Source organism: Pteronotus mesoamericanus, unplaced genomic scaffold (genome assembly GCF_021234165.1).
Source record: "Pteronotus mesoamericanus isolate MK-2021 breed Mesoamerican mustached bat unplaced genomic scaffold, CSHL_Meso_final contig_32, whole genome shotgun sequence".
Taxonomy (NCBI): domain Eukaryota; kingdom Metazoa; phylum Chordata; class Mammalia; order Chiroptera; family Mormoopidae; genus Pteronotus; species Pteronotus mesoamericanus.
The window spans coordinates 9,311,390-9,318,621 of NW_026555134.1; positions in this window are offsets into that span (position 1 = coordinate 9,311,390).

Genomic DNA, 7,232 nt, shown 5'->3' on the forward strand with positions numbered 1-7,232 from the left:
TCTCGGGTACCCAACACCAACTTACGGCTAACACGTCGCTGGGGCAACGGTCCAGAGAAGGGAAATGACGTCAGATCTCTGGGTCTTGGGAGGAGGGGTGCACCTGGGCCGCCTGTGCTTCAACTGTTGCCTAGGAGACAGGACTGGTCCAGCTCCCCCTCACACAAGAGCCTTGAGCTTGCCAGTGGGAGCGAAGGACTTCATCCGCACAGGATATATGAACCAAAGCACATTCATGGTTTGGACATGAGCTCTGTGACTCGGACTGGCAGAATAGTGTATGGACAAATAGGACAGAACAGCATAATGTGAGAGCGACGTTTGCAGACTCAAGAGCCTAACTGCACGTTTGAATCTTGGCGCCCCTTCTATCCCTGTGATGTCGTGAAAGTTAACGTTTCTATGCCCCAGTTTCCTCTTCTGAAAAGAAGGAGATAATAATAATGGCCACCTTAACGCGTTGCGGGATGTACTAAACGAACTAATGCAGCTGGAATATACTTGCAAGAGTGCCTGGGATTAAATTCAGTCAATATCAGATATGTTTTTTATGCTACTCAGCCACAAAGAACCTGGACAGAAAGTATGCCTTGTTGACATGGCTGAAAATCCATTTTCAAGTGTTCCTTAAATATAAAGCTCCCCTTTTTTAATATGCAAGGTATAGGCTGGTTAGAATCAAATCAGTTAACAAAAAGATTTGATAGGCTGGAGGACTGTGTGCTGCTAAGTAACTAAAATCACCATCAATTAATTAGCATAAGTAATCCTTACACGAAAGACAAAAACAATTCTTTAAATAATATTTTAAAATTACATGAATTTCTACTATCATAATTTTAAAAAGCTTAATATTAAATTGTCTAAATAAATTCACTATTAATTGAAAAGTTCCAGTATTTTCCATCTGTAACATTTATTGATTTTAACACTCAACAATTATTTATAAACAAATCCAACTGAGATAAAGATTTAACAAATCAAAGTATTGAAAAACTAAATGTGTATAACAAGAAATGTGAAATTTAATAAAAATTCTGTTTTTAAACAATATATGCAATGCAACTTTTTGAAAAGTGTGTTCAGTTTATGCTAACTTGTTTGAAAAACTCAGTTTGATCAACCTTTGCTTAATTTTGATGCTTTTAAACATTTGAGTCTCTGCATATAAGAGTTTCCATTCACCAGTTACTGTTAGCTTTCTGAGCCATGCAAGTTATTAATCAATAAATATGATCCCATCATAGCACCTGTGCTCCCAGTAAAAAAGCAGTATTTGCATTTTTCTTAACATGAAGTATTAATTTGCTCATTTTGAAATAATTAGATTCATTCAAAAACCTCTGCTCTGTTCAATTTTAAATCCATATGCTTAATCTGATTTTCATTTAGATAATATTTAAGAGAATAATTTTTTTAAATAAAAAGAGCCTTTAAGGAAAGATTCTATCTTTTCTACGGAAGCTACTAGATTTTTATTTTCCACTTCAAAATAATTAATAAATATCAAGCTATGTCATACAAGGCTACAGTAAACAAAGATGGTTAAACTGGTTAATTTTGCCACAAGACTTAAAGCACAATGTCTTTCCATTATTCTCTTATTGTAAGCAACAAAAATTATCTGTTAATAACAGTATATAATATCTGAATTTACAGTATTTTATTTAATGCATAATTTGCAATAAATATACAATTCTTGATGAACTCATGAAAAAATAAATAGCATTTTAAACTGAAAAATAATTATAAAACATTGTAAAAGAAGCTCAGAGATATTCACTTTTAAAAAACTCTAAACACAACACCACAAAATTTCAGTAGCCTATGTAACATTTTCTCTATCTCATTTTTCATTTTTCTAATATATATTAAATCTCAAAAGTATTTTCCTAGCAAACTTTTGTTTTTAGTTTAATACCGTTTTCATTTCTGAACCTTCTCCTCATTCATTCACTCATCATTCAGTAAGTATACCCATATCGATTTTATGGATCATATCTCAGGAGTTCAAAGTTTCAACCAGACCAGGTCCCTGCCTATGGTTCTTAGAGAGTAGAGCTACCTGGAGGGCTGAGGAAACACATAGTGACTATACTTTTTGACAATTTCTCTGTAGGAGTAAAAAGAGAAGCTCTCAAGAGAGAGCACAGAAGTCTTCCTAGAGGCTTTAAAAAGTTTTCACAAAGTGAGTTTGAGTTGATTAATGAGTACAGGACATAAGGAAGGATCTGAAGTGTATTTTAAGCAGAGGAAATGGTCTATGAATATGGAACCCACTCCAATGTGGGTGTAAGTGGCTCAGCAGAGAGATACTGATGGTGCTCAGACTGTGCTACCTGTTAGGCAAGGAGGGGAGTGAAAAAGATTTATTTCCAGAAAAAGAAGCAACTGAGACAGTGACTCTTCTTTGTGAGTCCCCTGCTCACACCTCAGGAGGCAAATAGTGTATGCCTGGGAACTGGTTACACAAGTTATTGACAAAGGATCCTTACTCACTGCCCTGGTTAAAACAACAAAACACCTGCCTAGCATTTTGAGAAGTGTACTACACAGACAAATCCGCATGGGTGCCCATTAATAACCACTCTACTTATTTTAAACATTGACTGCTCAGGTCAGGAGAGAATGCAAGTGCAGGTACTAATCACAGTGTTGACTTGTGGGATCACTACAGTGGGAGACTTACAGAAGGGAAATATCTGTATCCTGAGGAAAGACTATATGACCAATTCTTTATCAGCATCTTATAAGTAAGGGAAACTGGCTATAGTCAGTCAAATACACCAGTAAGTATTCATATAGAATACATGAATTTTTATATAATAAGAGATAAATGCTTTTTCATTCAAACTCAGAACTTGTCACTCTGAACAAATTATTTTTGTTATCAGGGTAATGGCCTTAATTAAATGTTCCTTGAATATATTGTTCTAGACAAAGATAAATGTTCTGGGTAGATACTACCTCTACTTCCTGTATATTGCTAAGTGTCCTGTGCCTAGTAGAATTCCATGTACTTTACTCATATCATTTAATTCAGTTTTTCCAAAGCTCTGTGAAATTGCTGTTTTGTATACCTACCTTTTACAGGTGAAAGGAAGAGGTAAGGTAACATTTTGAGATGCAGGTAGTTTTGAAAATATATTATTTTGGCCTGTGATACGTCCCATACAAGACTGGTTTGTTTAATATAGACTTTTTTATGCTATTGTAGTTTTAAGAAATCTTCACTTTAATAATGTCTCATATGTATGAAACCACACCCTTCATACCTGAGGAGTTAATCTAGTATTCTCTTTCTTTGCTGCTCTAGTAGCAGAACATGTTTTTACATGTCATTTCTCCCATGTGTGCCTCCCCCTTTCATTCACCTGTTTGAAATTGCTCAGTGCCTTCTTGCTTTGTGCACCTTCCCTTTAAGACAAATCTAGTTTCAGGATAGAAAAGAAAGATTACTAATTTACACATTTTTACACAAAAGCTTTATGAGTTTTTGTGGAATTAAGAGCTTAAATTGAAGAAAGGCATCACTTAGTGGGAAATTTCCTTGTGAAAGATAATTTCTTTCAGGATTTTCAAGAAGGGCCAGAGCCCAATGGTAGTGATGTGAATAAAACAAAATTTTCAACAGTGTGCACAAAAGCTAATTTTGGTTTTGCATTCTATTCTTTTTAGAATGCCATTATTCTTTTTCCTTCCGCTCCCTCCTCCCCCCTCCCTCCCTCCCTTCCTTCCTTCCTTCCCTCTTTCCTTCCTTCCTATCCTTTGAGAAGTCTTCCAGGAGAGGAGACATCACCTGGCATGCATTAGTAACAATATTCCAGCAGATGGCAGCAAAGGACTTAGTACCTGGAACTGTAGAGCAGGACATACCATTAGTATTTTTGGGATATTTTACTTCGCTTAGAGTGATTAAAAAATACATTATGAAATAAACTACTTTTAAAATAATTTCATAAAGCTTTTTGAATTATCATATTTTTATACTAGAAAGTTTGAAGTGCAGTAATGTGACAATTAATGTTTTTATATTTTTAAAAGACTGTGTAAACTGCTTACCTGACATTCCTTACTCCCAAACTCAGCCATAATCATTGTTAATAGGATACCTTTCCATACTATGTTTCCTATGCACATAAAAATGCTCACATTTCATGTATTCTTCTATCACCTGTTTTTTTTTCACTTGGATATTCTTTCACATTAATCATCAGCTGGATTGTGCAGAACTCTATGGTTAAACAATTATGTATTTTAAAAATCATTATTCAGATCCCTTTTTTTGTTTCCAATTTTGATGAGAAGGCTTGAATAAATGTTGTGGCATTTTGGATAAATCCTAGGGGTGGAATCATTGAGTACATGCACTGTAACCATCATTATAGTTATTGTCAAAACGTCTTCCAGAAAAGTTTTTACAATATAACATTCCAATGCACATCATAAGAAAACTTTTCACCTGAATTTATTCATTATTTATCCCCACTTACTGCACCCTTATAAGATGCAATTTTGTTTCCTAAATTTTTCTTTTTCTTTTAATTTGTGCAAGCCTATTTATTGTCTCCTTTAAATATAATTTAATATATTGGTACAAATAAAAAACAAAATGTAAGTAAAAACAGAAACATAAAATATTTTCTTAGTTTTTAACAGGAAACAATGGTTAAAGGAAGGAGGAATTTAAATATAACTGAAAAATGTTCTATGGGTAAAAATAAAACTTCAAATTTCCCTAATTATGTAACTATTATTTCTAGCATTAGGAAGAAACTATGTAATATAGTCCTCTTAAGGAAATCCATTAGGTTACAAGAACTAAAAATAACATAAATTAAAGTTCATGTTTAAAGCACGCTATGATTAATGCCAAGGCATTACTAAATATTTTATGTAACTTCAAAGGCACTGCATTTGCCCAATCATGGGTTCAGTTTTCGGCCACATATATATTCATTATAGTTAGTTAGAATAAACTTTGATAAAGGCTTTGTTATGCTAGTTTCTTAACCTTAAAATAAACTTTTGTAATTCCTGAGTAAACATATAAGGTGATGCTTTTATTTCTTGGCCTGGATTCAAATGTCAACTTTTTGTTTTCTGACAGCATGTTCATGCAACCCATAGCCAACTAATTTTTCCTATTATGGAGAACGAATAAAGAACGTACCCTGTAAAATCTGATACAAACTATTTTTCCTGCATTATATATTATAATGTGTCTTTTTCTTCTATAATTAAAGCCTATAAAATTTTCCTTTTATTTTTTGCTGATATTTATTTTTATTTTTAAGCAAAAGTTTCCTTTTTAAAGGAAAGGAAATATGTTAAAGATATTTTCCCTATTAAGTGAATCTGTTCTGCTTCTGTTTTTGTCATGTTTGTTTTGTTTTAAACTTTGGAGTGATGTTTATCTGAGGTTACTGGATATAAATAAGTGATGTATGTATGTTAAGTTAAAGATAGTACAGACTTCATTTTTTTTTTGAGAGGGCTTATATTACAAGTTTGAGTTCACGTTTTCAAAAATGAAATTTTACTGTTTTAGATGAAGTGAGACAATGAAGTAATGAGACAGGATTTTGCATCTGGCCTATGAACATCAGTTTTGGAGTTTGTATACAAGTGTGTTTTAGACTATTTTCTTTTAGACAAAGCCATTCAAGAACATTATGTCTCACTTAGAGAGCTCTGTTCTCACAGGAGTGTCCAACCTGCCACCCGCGGGCCGCTTGCAGCTCAGGATGGCTATGAATGAGGCCCAACACAAAACTGTAAATTTACTTAAAAGATTATGAAAGGTTTTTGTGATTACATGTTGAAATGGATTTAATATGTGGCCCAAGACAACCCTTCTTCCAGTGTGGCGCAAAGGTGCCAAAAGGTTGGACCCTCCTTGTGGAAACTTTGCTACCCTTGTGCAAATGCGGTTACGATCCTAGAATGCCATAGAAATAATCGTGTGATTCTTGACATGTTAATCCCTTTGACAATATTATGGGGAGATGCCTGTTTGAATTCTTCCAGTATATGTAGAGTACATCAGCACATAAGCATGTATTCCATTGTTGGACACATTTCATTATCACAATTTTATTCTTTATACTTAATCAAATACACTTCCCCATTTTCTATACATTGACCTAGTTCTCTTCTGTTGAATTTCAGAGAATAAATCTAATGCTTGTTTCACATGACATAACTTCCATTTTAGAAAGATTCAGTGCACTCCTGAAAATTGGTCATTTTCCTTACTGCTATTTCTCATAGTTTAAGAAAACCTATCACCATCATGTTTTTTCTTTTCTGGACAATGTAATTTGATTTTGTCCTTTAACAGTTGTGTCCAAAGATTGACAGAATAACCTGGAAGTGGTTTAACCTATGCAAAGGAATAATCCCTTTTTAAACCCTGAATGCTGCTAACATAGTCTGAGCTTAGGTTAATATCTTCCTAAGAGATGGGTCCTTTGGTTCATGTTGCAAACTAGTAATCAACCAAATGCTATGATTTTTCCAGGTGCCATATGATTCAAAAACTTCTTTGAAGCTAACTGTAGAATTTGATATTTTAATGTGTTAAATACATCACCAGGTTTGGGGCATCTTTCTTCAATCTTTCAATCTACAGAAAACTTCTTGAGTTCTATTTTGCCACCCAGCCTACTATTTTTCAATTCCGTATTACCCTTAAATTTAACAAGTATATGCATGTGGTATGTGTTAATGCAAGGTGTTACTAAAAAGTATCATTAGACTCTGAGTGGTGTGTGTCAGTTGGTTGGGCATTCTCCTGCGGAGCAAAGGGTTGCCATTTCAATTCTCGGTCAGGGCACATGCCTGGGTTGCGGGGTCAGTCCCTGGTTGCGGTACGTATGAAAGACAACCAATAGATGTTTCTCTTTCACATAGATGTTTGTCTTCCTCTCTTTCTCCCTCTTTTACCCTCTCTCTAAAAATAAATAAATAACTTCTTTTTTTTTAAGTATCATTAAAAATATTTAATTTATGAATATTCATCGTTGCCTTTCTAACCAGGTTCAATGAAAGGTGATTTTGCTATTTCCCTGATGTAGTGAATACAGACTGCTCTTATAGGATTGAGAGTGTGAGGAAAAAAGATAAGAATCTCCTAGGTTCTTATGAAACCTGAAAGCTAGTTTTCCTAAAACCATAATACTCAATTTGTCCAGTATTACTGGAATACAAATCTACCCAGTATGAAAACT